The 13,563-nt window shown below is 52.5% G+C and overlaps 1 long non-coding RNA gene across 2 annotated transcripts; it reads right to left on the bottom strand.

Moving 5' to 3' along the window:
• Positions 1-7,906: 7,906 nt before the first annotated feature.
• LOC140630119 (uncharacterized) lies at positions 7,907-13,097 on the bottom strand. Of its 2 annotated transcripts, none has more exons than XR_012027901.1 (4): positions 12,949-13,097; positions 12,074-12,228; positions 11,403-11,513; positions 7,907-9,854 (listed from the first exon to the last, which is right to left on the bottom strand). It is a non-coding gene; the product is annotated as an uncharacterized lncRNA (long non-coding RNA). The 2 variants fall into 2 exon arrangements; XR_012027902.1 differs by having other exon boundaries at positions 8,129-8,269.
• Positions 13,098-13,563: the final 466 nt, after the last annotated feature.

The following is a 13,563-nucleotide window of genomic DNA, read 5'->3' as shown; positions in this document are numbered from 1 at the left end:
GCCTGCAGGGTATGCTCACAGGAGGAGCCCTCGGCTCCCACAGTCACAAGCGCTTCTCACCCTGGGTTCCCAGGGCTCCCCGGGCTCTGTGCTGTGAGCAGGAAACCAGGTGGGGGCGGTGTTGTCTGTGAGGGATTCTCTTCCATCCCTAGGTGTATTCATATTACTCTACTAACATCTCTTGTTGCTTTCTTATAAAAGGGAAATACGTTCATTGTAGGAAATCCAGAAATACCAATGAGCAAGAAAAATCCCTCCCGGTCCTGCAACTTTATAAAGTACGGGCCTACTCTTCTGATTTTCTTCTTTGTATGTGTTGGATAAATAGATGGATAGGTAGATAGATAGATTTTATTTATTTTTACAAAAATAGAATCTTTCTGTACCCAGCATTTTGTCACTTCACTTCTGATACCATCATAAAGCTGTTCCGGGCCATGAAGTCAGCTTTCTCATCCTCCTAGAGGCTGCTCTGTGCAGCACTGCTGTGGTTTTTGCTCACTGCTGAGGGCCTGGAAGACGCCCGTTCTCCCCACACTGGTAATTGGAGCTGCCAGTCGCCTCAGTAGGCTCCTACCTCTTCTATATGTAAGGCTTTTCTTGGGTAATTCTTGAGAGTCGGAATATTCTATCAAAGGTTTATCAAGATTCTAAAGCTTTCTATATGTGATGCCTGGTTGCATTATAGAAAAGACAAAATTACGCAGTTATGGGGGGTTTTGCTGTTTGTTTTTCAAAAATCCTGAGCTGACTTGCTTTGCAAACCTGGCCGCTGGTTACCAGACAGTTTACGTGGTGGGGTGGGCAGATGACCAGGTTGGAGTTCTAATAATATTTGTGTTGACCCCAGGCTCCAGGGAGAATCTAGAGGAGGATGAAGGGAGGGGGCCAAGGTGCCCGGCACCCCCACTTCTATGCTGGGCTCCACTTGAGTTTTATGTGGGGATAAGTTCTGATTTTGTAAAAAGTTTCAACAACCACTGCCAGCCTTCCACGTGGACCCTTACCCATAATCCATGAGACACTGGGACCCCAGTGCAGCAGGAGTGGGAGGACCTAGATGATCTGGCCCCTCTGAGAGGTGATCAGAGGTAAGAACCTCCCTGTTAGGACACATCGGGGGTTCTAGAGTGGTTCCACCTCTGCAAAGTGGTTTGTTGTTTTTTTTTAAGATTTTATTTATTCATGAGAAACACAGTGGCAAGACATAGGCAGATGCAGAAGCAGGCTCCCTATGGGGAGCCGGATGCTGGACTTGATCCCAGGACCCCCTGGGATCACTCCCTGAGCCGAAGGTAGATGCTCAACCACTGAGCCACCCAGGTGCCCCTGCAAAGTGGTTTTTATGATAGTAACTCAGGGCATTTTTTGCAACCTGGTGTGGGGAACCTGGAGGAGGCTAAGGCACTGGGGTTCAGCTAGCTTCGGGGCTGACGTGGGATTGTGCCCAATTGCCAGCTTTGAGTTTGTGGGGTGAGAGAGCTGGATCATGGTGAAGGAGAGGAGTGATCCAGGATTTCCAGGGCATACTCTCCTTCATCTGTCCGTCACCAGCCAGATTTGCACAATAGTTGTTACAGTGGCCCCAGCGTGTGCATGGAACAGTGATGGTCCTGCTCAGTGGAGCCCTACCTAGAACAGAGGCAGGCTCAGGTCAGCGCATGCATAGCAGAAGGCAGTGAGGTCATGGGACACCGTATCTGGTGTGAAGAGTCAGGAGGCTGGAGAGGAGGATCAAGGACGAGATTGAGATCATTGTATGGGGGAGTCAGTGCCTATGGAAAGGGCCCAGGGTCAGCTTTCAAGGAATTGAAAGGACAGTGTGGCAAGAACCCAGGGAGGGAGGAGGGCGGGCAGTCTTCCGTGAAGGGGGCACTGGGTTTTATCCTAAGAACAAAGGGAAAGCCAATGCTGCATTCAAGCAAGGGAGTGACAGGAACAAGTGTGCATTTTAATTTTTTTAAGATTTTATTTATTCATGAGAGAGAAAGAGCCAGAGACATAGGCAGAGGGGGGAGCAGGCTGCCTGCCTGCCATCCAGGTGCCCCCAGATGTGCATTTTTAAAAGGTCACTGGGCCTAATATGGAGCCTGGGTTGGAAGAGCACAAGAATGAAGGAGGGAGCCAGCAGGAGCTGCTACCTGGTTCAGGAGAGAAGGTGCAGTGAGAACAGAAGTGTGGAGGACACTGCCAGATTGCCGGAATGACCCACAGGACTTGGCGATCAGAGGTGGGGGCAGAGGGATGTCCAGGTTGACCTTTGGGCGTTTGGCATGCATAGTTGGCTGGATGGAAGAGCCCCTCCTAATTTAGGGAAACTAGGAGGGAGACAGGGTAGACTGCGAATTCTATAAAATTCAGCTTTGAGCATTTCCATTTGCTGTTTTAGAGAGAGTGGGTAGACACCTGCCCATGGGGGCCCTGCCCAGAGCCCTCCTGCCCTAACTGCACAGCTTCGGGCACCACTCAGAGGCCACCTGCTTTGAGAGGCCTCCTCTGTCTGGATCCACCTGTGACTCCCTCAGTGCCCTGTCGCCTCCATTCAGTTCCAGCCGTGGCCACCTCCCCTTCAGAAGATAATTCCCACCAGGGCAGACACCTCGGCTCATAGTGGTGGCTCCAGAAATACTGTTGAATGAATGAATGAGATGTCCACAAGGCATCTGGCCTGCAGGTACTTCCAGGCCTCAGCTCCAAGGAGAGGTGACAGTAGAGACCCGCGGGGTTCCCTGAAACCAGGCAATAAATAGCACCAGGTGCTAGCTCAGGGAACTGGAGCCGACAAGGAGGGGGGGTGAGTTGGGGACCACAGAGCTGAGACCAGGTCCCCAGGGAGGCTTGAAGTCATGTGTATTCCATCTCCTGTCCCTTTAGGGTTTGCAGTGCTGGGGGCAAGGGGGACACAGGATTAAAGGAACAGTCACAAATAACTATGTCAGACATCCTGTAGGACAGCAGAGGCCAGGAGGCAGCTCAAGCCCCTCCTCACCCTGAAAATCCAACCCTAGAAGGATGGGGAGGGCTTCAAGGTGGGGCAGAAGGGGGCAGAAGGCTGGTCTGAGGGAAGAGGGCCTGAGCAACCCAAGGTTTGACCCTCTGCAGAGCTGCATTGTGTGCCAGAGGATGCCCAGGCCATGAGCGTCAAGGGGGAGTGTTTCAGGGTGGAAGCCCAGCTCCAGCCTCATACTGGAAGTCACTGGGGAACTGATCTGACTTAGGCAGTTTCGACTTCCTGGATCCGTTTGGAGAAGGTCCCGCCACCCACATTCAGAGATGAAGCGCTGGTGCCAACTGGGGTCAAAGAAGGGGGAGTCTCTCAGGAGGAAGAACTGGGGACAGGCACTTGCAGATGTCCTGGCCGGTCTGGCCACTGACCTGCTGTGACCCTAACAAAGAAAAAGCTGTCAGGCCAGATCTGAGGCTACAGGGAGGGACCTCGTGGGATAGTGGGTCTGCAGGCTGCTGGGAGGCCATCACAGAGAGGAGTGCAGGGGCGAAGGGATGGCTTTCCTGGGGGCCCAAGGTCACCGCCTTGGCTGCCACCCCAGGGATGGACCTCTGAGCTGAGCAGGAGCACGCAGACTGGGGACTGTGGCCAGAGCCACTCACTGTGGATCCACAGTGAACCAGAGAGGAAGCCGCACTGACCCTTGGGGTCTTTCCTGCCTCCTAAAGCCAAGTAAGGACTTAATGTTAACCTAATGTCCCTGAGGAACTGGGACACCTCGGTGGCTCACCGGTTGAGCATCTGCCTTTGGCTCAGGATGTGATCCCAGTTCGGGGATCGAGTCCCACATGAGGCTCCCTGCGAGGAGCCTGCTTCTCCCTCTGCCAATGTCTGCCTCTCTCTGTGTGTCTCTCATGAATAAGTAAATAAAATCTAAAAAAAAAAAAAAAAGCAATGCTGAGGAGCTGCTCAGAGCCAGGCTTCCCATTCAGTGCAGGCTCTGGGGTCTGGGGGGGAACCTCCAAAAACTGACTGAGTCATTGCTGCCCAGAAAAAGCACATCTGATGTCAAAGAATGGGTCCCTAAGGGGCAGAAGAGGCAATGCCTCTATCATACGCTATTGGGTTTGCAGAGACCCATGGTGGGTGTGACTCCCAGGGGTTCATCTGCTGTACTCAGTGCAGTAAGTCTCCCAACCTGGGGCTAAGGGTGCAGGGGAAAATTTCCTAGGGTCTTTTCATTCTTTCCATGGATTCTAAAGACAAAACATTTTCAGGTGGTGAAGTTTTTTTTAACTAAGAGTTGTTCAATTTTTGGAGAACCAAAAAAGATCCGAGTCCAAGATCCATGTGCAGAGAAGCATTTTCTGTGTTTGATGTTTTCCTCTACTTAACAGAATCAAATATTCACTTAGCTTGAATCCTGTTGGAAAGTTTTTTTTTAAGTGTTTTTTTTTTTTAAAGATTTATTTATTCATGAGAGGCTCAGAGAGAGAGGCAGAGACATAGGCAGAGGGAGAAGCCCAATGCAGAACTTGATCCCAGAACCCCAAGAACACGACCTAAGCCAAAGGCAGATGCTCAACCACTGAGCCACCCAAGCATCCCTCCTGTGTGGAAATTAATAAACTAATACCTACAGCATCTCAGCCAGAATCAGGCAGTACAGGTGACAGGGGTCGCACACAGGCTTCTGGGGCCACTTGATGCCTTTTACGGAAATAATTTCTGTAAATGAATTTGACTTTTCCTTGTAATACTAATTGTAATTTCCAGGTTAATCCATTCGAGTGCTGTGCATTAGCACAAATCCCCATGGAGGGCCCCAGCTTGCAGACCCCTACCCCCAGGACCTGCTGGGGGTTCCTTCCCAGTGTCGAGATGCAGGCTTTTCCTGTCTCCACTTGCTATAGACCCAACACAGGAAGAACAGAGCTAAGGTGCAGCACATGGTTTTTGATTTTATGGCAAAGTCTAGCACAGAGCAGCCGCCACTGGTTAGGGCATTTTATGACCTTGAGTCCTCCCCACAGCTGCTGAGAGGTTTGCTGAGCTGGGATTTTGTGTAAAGATTTCATTTTCTTTTTGCCAAGACACTGACAATTTGTCATGAACTAGCAGCTTCCAAATTCAACTGTGGTCGGGCTTGAGGAACAGGCTTCTCTGTTTTGACTTTATAAATAGTAAAAGGGGGGAGCTGAATTTTTTTTTAAGATTTTTATTTATTCATGAGAGACACAGAGAGAGGCAGAGACATAGGTAGAGGGAGAAGCAGGCTCCCTCTGGGGAGTCCCATGTAGGACTGGATCCCAGGACCCTAGAATCATAACCTGAGCCAAAAGCAGATGCTCAACCACTAAGCCACCCAGGCATCCTGGGAGTTGAATTTAATATTTTCATTTGGCCCCTTCACTCAAACTTGCCAAATTACCAACTGCATTCACTGATGACTTTACAAAAGGGCTGATATAAATGTCCCCAAATGACCCCTGGCACGATGGAGCAATGTAGAAAAAGACCAAATTAGCAGGTCCCTTCTTCCACCTTAATGGTGAGTAAACAGCAGGCTTAAGTTGCTTTTTTTTTTTTTTTTCTTTAAGATTTTATTTATTGGGGCAGTCCAGGTGGCTTAGCGATTTAGTGCCACCTTCAGCGCAGGGCATGATCCTGGAGGCCCTGGGATCGAGTCCCATGTCGGACTCCCTGCATGGAGCCTGCTTCTCCCTCTGCCTGTGTCTCTCCCTCATTTTCTCTCTTTCTCTCTCTTTAAAAAATAAATAAAAACTTAAAAAAAATTTATTTATTGGAGAGAGAGCGTGTGCCCGTGCACGAGCAGGGGGAGGAGCAGAAGGAGAGGGAGAAGCAGACTCCCCCCCTGAGCAGGGAACCCTACAGCAGGGCTCAATCCCTTGAATCATGACTTGAGCCAAAGTCAGTTGCTTAACCGACTGAGCCGCCCAACCACCCCAAGTTGCTTTCAAACACATTTTATTAAACTTGTATTTTCCTCCATGAAATCACTAGAATACATGCAACTGGTGTGGAGTTCCTTTTTTTTTTTTTTAAGATTTTATTTATTTATTCATGAGAGACAGAGAGACACAGAGAGAGAGAGAGAGAGGCAGAGACACAGGCAGAGGGAGAAGCAGGCTCCATGCAGGGAACCTGATGTGGGACTCGATCCTGGGGCCTCCAGAATCACGGCCTGGGCTGAAGTCAGGCGCTAAACCGCTGCGCCCCCCAGGGATCCCTGGTGTGGAGTTCCTAAATATTATCCTATGTGAAAACAGAACCTTGTCATGGAATGTTGCTGATAGTGTTATGGGTTCGTTCATCGGGACAGAGGACCCTAGAGCAATAGCGTGAGATGGTAGCAGTCAAGGAAAGCAGATGTGGGGTGTACAGAAACCCTGCTATCTTCTCTGTAAATCTAAAACTATTCTTTTTTTAAAAAAATATTTTTTTTAATTTATTCATTCATGAGAGACACACACAGAGAGAGAGGCAGAGACACAGGCAGAGGGAGAAGCAGGCTCCATGCAGGGAGCCCGACACGGGACTCAATCCCGGGACTTGATCCCGGGTCTCCAGGATCACACCCTGGGCCGAAGGCGGTGCTAAACTGCTGAGCCACCCAGGGATCCCCTCTAAAACTATTCTAAACTATAAAGGTCATTAAAAAACAACAACAACAGAAGGACACCTGGGTGGCTCAGCCGGTTAAGCATCTGCCTTCAGCCCAAGTCATGATTCCCAGGGTCCTGGCATCAAGTCCCACATCCGGCTCCCTGCTCAGTGGGGAACCTGCTTCTCCCTCTCCTCTGCAGCTTCCCCTGCTCTTGCTGTCTCTCTCTCTGTCAGATAAATAAATACAATCTTTAAATAATAATAATAAAAATAACAGAATGTGGGGAAGTGGTCATTTTATAATAACGTTACATAATGGGACAGTCACTTGAATATTTTTCTTGGTATTTCCCCCAATAGATGTCTGCACTCTTCCCCTTGGTTCCAAACTGATCACCACTGTATATGCATCACCACTGTCTAATTCCAGAACATTTTCATCACCCCAAAAAGAAACCCCGTATGCATTTGCAGTCGCCTCACCTTACAGTCATTAGAGGAATAAAAACCAAAACTGCAGTGAGACCTCCCCCCCTGCCCCCAGGACGGCCAGAAACAGCAGAGACAGACAGCAGCAAGTGTGAATGAGGATTTGGAGGAATCACAGCCCTCACGATTTCCAAACACTGCACACCGAGGCACCATGTGAACCAGCACCCTGACTCCTGGCACAGACCCTGCACAGAGACTCACACATCAAATCCATAGCAGCTTTATGCACAATGCCAAAAACTGAGCACAGCTTAAATGTCCATCACTGGGTGAATGGATAAGGAAAATTCGAGACCCATGGAACGGAACACAGCCTACAAACCAGGAATGGTCTGTATAACCAGCATGAATGGGTCTCCAAGTCAGCTACGTTAAGCCAAAGAAGCTAGATACAAAGGAGTACTACATTATCATCCCATTTTTGTAAAATTCTAGAAAACACAAACTATAGTAATTAACAAACAACAACAATAGAACAACCCTTGACCCAGAGCTGCGGGCCTGAGCCCAGCTGCCTGCCCCCAGTCAATCCCTGAAAGTGGGCCACACTCTCCCCTCCTCCCTGGACAGCAAGCAGCTCAGCAGCCCCTCTGTCACCTGCTGCTCATAGCCCACACTTGGGGCACTGCTGTCTTCTCTCAACCTCCTCCTCCAACACCTACTGGGCCAGAAGTGGGCAGTTCCCCTCTCCCTCCCCCGGAGCTGGTTCCTCCCTGGGAGGGTGACTTCAGGGCTGGCTGCCCCCCTACCCCCATTTCCCATCCTCAGCTGAAGTTTGATGAATCGAAATCAGACCTCTGTGCCAACTGGTTTTCTTTGTTTTCAACAAATATTGGGTTTTGTAATTTAAAAAAACCAAACAGATTAGTAGTTACCTGGGACTGGGGCAGAGGGAAGGATAGATACAAAGGGCCCCACGGAATCCTGAGGAGTGATAGGAATGTTCTTTATCTTGACAGAGTCAGTGTTTCAAGGGCAAATACGTGAGTCACAACTCAGCCAACAGGACACTGTAAATGGATGTGGTTTGCAATACATAAAGTATAACTCTGAAAGGTTTTATTTTATTTTATTTTTAAAAGATTTTATCCATTTATTTGACACAGAGAGAGCACAACAGGGGGAGCAGCAGAGAGAGAGGGAGAAGCAGACTCCCTGCAGAGTCTGATGAGGGGCTCCATCCCAGGACCCCGAGATCATGACCTGAGATCAAGGCAGAAAGAAGCTTCACCAACTGAGCCACCCAGGTGCCCCAAAAGGTTTATTTATTTATTTTTTAAAGGTTTTGGCCTTTTTTAAATGATTATTTATTTATTTATTCATGAGAGACACAGAGAGAGAGGCAGAGACACAGGCAGAGGGAGAAGCAGGTTCCCTGTGGGGAGCCTGATGTGGGACTCGATCTCAGGATCCCGGGATCACGACCTGAGCTGAAGGCAGATGCTCAACCACTGAGCCACCCAGGTGCCCCAAGAAGGGGTTTTTAAAAACTCTTTTTTTTTTTTTAAAGATTGATTGATTGATTGATTTTTATGATAGACAAAGAGAGAGAAAGAGGCAGAGACACAGGAGGAGAGAGAAGCAGGCCCCATGCCAGGAGCCTGACATGGGACTCGATCCTGGGACTCCAGGATCGCGCCCTGGGCCAAAGGCAGGCGCCAAACCGCTGAGCCACCCAGGGATCCCCCTAAAAACTCTTTTATTGTCTCAGATGTATGGCTCCCAACTTAATTAAAGGGACATGGTGGCAGGCAGAATGATGAATGGCCCCCAAAGATGTCTGTCTGCACCCTAATTCCTGGAAGCTGTTGGATTCGGAGAGGTTGGGAGGTGCTCTGCCTCTGGCTTTGAAGATAGCAAAGGGGCCACAAGCCAAGGAGCGAGGCACCTCTAGAAGCTGTAGAAGGCCAGGGAGCAGATTCTCCCCTGGGGCCTCCAGAAAGGAATGAGCCCTGACTCCTTAACTGATTTTAACCCAGTGAGATACCCCCACCCCCAATGGCACATCTAACGTGCAGAACTGGAATGTGATGAATGTGTGTGGTTTTAAGCCACTAACTTTGTGGTTACTTGTTACCGCAGCTACTGGGAGCTAAGGCAGCGACCTCCCTGATGTCTGGTGTCCATGTGGACACGCCGGAGGGGGCAGCCCTCCCTGCACTTGAGCTGCTCTTCTCTCTCACTGGCCACCTGCCCAGGTTGAGATCCAGAGCTCTCGTGACCTTGTCGTGCTGCCTGCACCTGCCCCCAGCCCAGAGCCGGCCTCCTCACCTGCCTGACGCTGCTCCCCTCTGTGCCCTCCATGCTCTCACTCTCCGCCTGCATGTTCCAGGTGAAACGTTTCTGGCACTACCCTCTATTTCTCCCGAGGACTCTATCTTCCCACTGGCTAGGGCTCAGCTCAGACTGCAAGCTCCAGCCCCACCGCATGGGAAACATCCCTTCCCCAGAAACAGGCAGAGGTAGCGGCCCCAGAAGGCTGCTGCATGTTGGTCATGAGATGGAGAAATTGGAAGTGACCTGCGTATCCGTTGTCAGGAGACTGATGAAATGAGCGTGGCACATCTCCAGCCGGCGAAGCATCGGGCAGCTGCTGACAGCAAAGAGAAAACTCTGTGCGTGCTGACCTGGAAGTCGGCTCATCTGCAGTCTCTGTCTCCAGAGTAACCAGGTAGAGTCAACTGGGCAAACCCCAGACCACACCTCCTGTCTTCCGATCCTCTGTCCGCCACTCCCGCGTAGCCTTGGGTCAGCTGCTGGTCCCCTTCATGCCTCACCTTCTTCAACTCTGTTATGGGGATTAGGACAGTTTGCCTGTACCCTGGGCTGCCTACCTCACAGTGCTGTAAAGGAGACGTGCACAGTGCCTGGTACATAGCATTTCCTGTTATTCTTCATAAATAGAAAAGCAAATACCAGTTGGAGGATAGCCTGTGAGGCTGGCTTTTCTTATATATTTAAAGTCCTGAACATATTTTGGGAGTGTACTGAAGAGGCAAACCAGGGAGCAGGGGATCCCTGTTTAGCACCTGCCTTCGGCCCTGGGCGTGATCTTGGATCACGGATCTTGGATCACGTGATTTTGGAGCCCTTGGATGGAGTTCCACATCAGGCTCCCCAAATGGAGCCTGCTTCTCCCTCTCTCTCTCTCTCACTCTCTCTCTCATAAATAAATAAAATCTTTAAAAAAAAAAAAAAAAGGCAAACAGGGAGCCGAGCTAGCTTCAGGAGTGTGAGGCCCAGGCAGCAACACAGCCCCCCACGTGCAGAAAGGGCCCATGCCCCACTTAAAGTATTGCTCTGCTGCACCATCTTGAAATTCTTAATAATTTTTGAACCTGGGGCCCCACAGTTCTATAGCCGGTGCTGGCAGGAAGGGACCGCTCCAGTAGCTATTCCTGGGAAATAGGACTGGGGCAGAGTGAAAGCCCCAAGGACCTCTTGTAACCTTCTGTATCTGCATGTTTACACGCACTCAAGCTTTGGTAACATATTTGTACCTCCAGAATGTGAGAGGAGATATCAGGGAGAAGCCAGCCAGCCAGTGGAAAAGGTGTGGGCTTGCAGTGGACAGAACTGGGTGGAACTCTGCCTCTACCAGTGAGGATAAATTAATTATTGGATAATTAATTGGATAAATTAATCACCTTGGATAAATTAATTATTTTGCCAAGCCTCAATTTCCCCCTGGAAAACAAACAAACAAACCTGGCAATTGTTTCCTACCTCTTAGAGTAGCTGTTAGATGGAAAAGAGCCCATAGTGTGAAGGTGCCTTGTCTGTAACACTGGTGACAAACTACTGCTTGTTCCTGAGTGAGCATGATTGGGAGGGGGGGAAGGGAGGCGAGGGGTGGAAGAGCGCTGGAGGACAGATTAGAGAGAAGACCCTAGGGGATCCCTGGCTGGCTCAGCAGTTTAGTGCCGCCTTCAGCCCAGGGCATGATCCTGGAGACCCAGGACCAAGTCCCAAGTCGGGCTCCCTGCATGGAGCCTGCTTCTCTCTCTGCCTGTGTCTCTGCCTCTCTCTCTTTCTCTCTCTCTCTGTGTGTCTCTCATTAATAAATAAATAAAAACTTTAAAAAGACAGAGAGAGAGAGAAGACCCTGGGGTCAGAAGCCTCCCCTGAAATGTGACAGGTGACAAAGTGGGAGGCTCCAACTCGGACCAATTTCAGCCAGAGAAGCCCTGGGCAGGGGGAGGTGAGGAGGCAGGCTGGTTGTGCCAGGATCAGAAGCCCCCCCCCCCCCCCAGGTGAGACTTTGGTGGACAACTTGTCCTTGCACCTCTCAGGGCCCAGGGAGGAGGCCTCAGGCTACCCAGTTCACTCCACTCACATTAACCCCAAAGACAGGGAGCCTGGGAAACTTGGCCCCTTGTCTCTAAGGGATGATAACTGGAACCAGCAACTGCTCCGTGGGTGAGGACAGGCAGGCAGGGGCAGCAGCCTAGGGGGCGAGAAGAGAAGGTAGAGGAGCAGGTGTAGGTGCAGACCCATTGGGACCAAACCCCAAAATCCAAAGAAAAGCAGCCATGCGGATGGGTCTCACACCGCCAAACCTTGAGGTGCCTCCTGTAGCCCCACAGTTCCACTCCTGGGGAGTCCTGAGGGATTCTGGGGAGACTTTCTATACCCTCACTTCCCACCCTCATTCTCAGCATCTCCTGCCCTTTCCTCTGCCAGCCAGTGAGCTTGCTTCTGATCGCACAGAAACAAAACCACAAAACCCAGGAGAAAAGTCCACAGACTGCTGGTTATAGCTACCGGCCTGTGGACAGCCCCTGCCCTCCCGCTGGAGGCTAGACTGTCCTCACAGCCCTCCAGGCCCGCTCCCTATCATACGACCATCCCACCCCCTCCTACCCTGCGACCCCATCCAGTTCCCACCAGGCTGCTCCTCTGCTATCTGAAAACACCCTTCTTTAGCGTGTATGGCATTCACTGGGCTACTCTTTCTGCTTTGGGGAAGGTTTAAAATTCTCAAAATATCCAGTTGATTGGGGGCACCTGGGTGGCTCAGCCGTTTAGCGCCGCGTTCAGTCCAGAGTGTGATCTTGGAGCCCTGGGGTCGAGTCCCACGTCGGGCTCCCTGCATGGAGCCTGCTTCTCCCTCTGCTTGTGTCTCTGCCTCTCTCTCTGCGTCTCTCACGAATAAATAAAACCTTTACAAAAAGAGAGAGAAAGGCGGGAGGATCCTCGCCTGGGGTCTGTACCCTAGAGAGTCAGGAAGGCCTGCGGACAGCAGCAGCCTGGGCTGGGGTGTGGAGCCCAAGCAGGGTGAGGGGGGCACCTGCCTGACCTGGCGGCCCCCCACCCGGCTTTGTTCTCCCAAGTACCACCACCCTGCGAGGCGTTCCGGATGCATTTGTTGCTCACTGGAGTCACCTGCCCCGCCCCTCGCTTGAATGTCCTGGAGGCAGGGCTGCCGGTGGCCGCAGTATCCTGGGGCACAGCCCCGCACAGGCCCGCACAGGCCCGCGTCTGGTGGCGGGACGACAGGTGCCGAGTGGGTGAGTGAAGCTGAGGGCCCCGCCCCCCGGCGGCGGTGCAGAGCGCGAGGCCCGGGGACACCTGCGCGGGGCTGGGGAGAGGGAGCCGTGAAGCGGAGGCGGGTTCTGCGCTGGCCGCGGGGAGACGCGGGGCCACTTTCACTGAGGCAGGCAGCAAGCGAGGGGCCCGGCTGGGCTGGGCGGGAAGTTGGGCTGGGGTCCGCCCCGGGGGGGGGGGACACGGAGCTGCCCCGGGGCGAGGCGCAGGGGTCCGGGCCCAGGAACTGCGAGCGGCTGGGGCCGGGGCGCCGAGCTCGGCCCGAAGGAAGCTCTGGGATAGCCTGCGTGGTGCGTGCGGTCGTTGAGGAAGGAACGGGGTCTGGGGGAACGTACATTTTCAGCAACACGAGCTTGCCGCCCCGATACCCGCCCGCAGCCCGGCAGCGGCGCCGGGGTCTTCGCGCTCGGCCGCGCCCCGCCGGGAGCTGGAAGCGGGGCGGGAAGCAGGAACGACGCCCGCCGCGCGGGTCCAGCAGCTCCGCCGAGGCCCGCCCCCGAGACGCGGCGCTCACGCCCCACCCGCCGCCACCAGGTGGCGCCCGCGCCTCCCTGGAGCCGCCCGGGAGGCCCGAGGTCGGCGCCGCCGCGGAGGGGGACCGGCAGCGCGGGGGCCCCGCCCCGGGCCCCGCCTCTGCCTCCTGGGGTGCAGCCTCGCACCCCATCCTGTCCGACTGCGGGGGTGGGGGCAGCCCAGAGGTGGGTGTGTGGGTGGTGGAAGGGGGGTGGTTGTGTGGGTGGGGCGGGGTCTGTGTGGGGGTGCGGCTGGGGCTGGGGGAGTGTGCATCCAGGGCTGGCCTCCACACCAAGCCTCCAAAGGACTTGGCTTTATTTTTTTTATTTATTTTTTTTAAAGATTGTATTTATTTATTCATGAGAGACAGAGAGAGAGAAAGAGAGAGGCAGAGACACAGGCAGAGGGAGAAGCAGGTTCCATGCAGGGAGCCTGAC

This window comes from Canis lupus, chromosome 3 (genome assembly GCF_048164855.1).
Source record: "Canis lupus baileyi chromosome 3, mCanLup2.hap1, whole genome shotgun sequence".
NCBI classification, from domain to species: Eukaryota; Metazoa; Chordata; class Mammalia; order Carnivora; family Canidae; genus Canis; species Canis lupus.
Note: the sequence above shows the minus strand (reverse complement) of the source record. Positions and strands in the feature narration are given on the sequence as shown.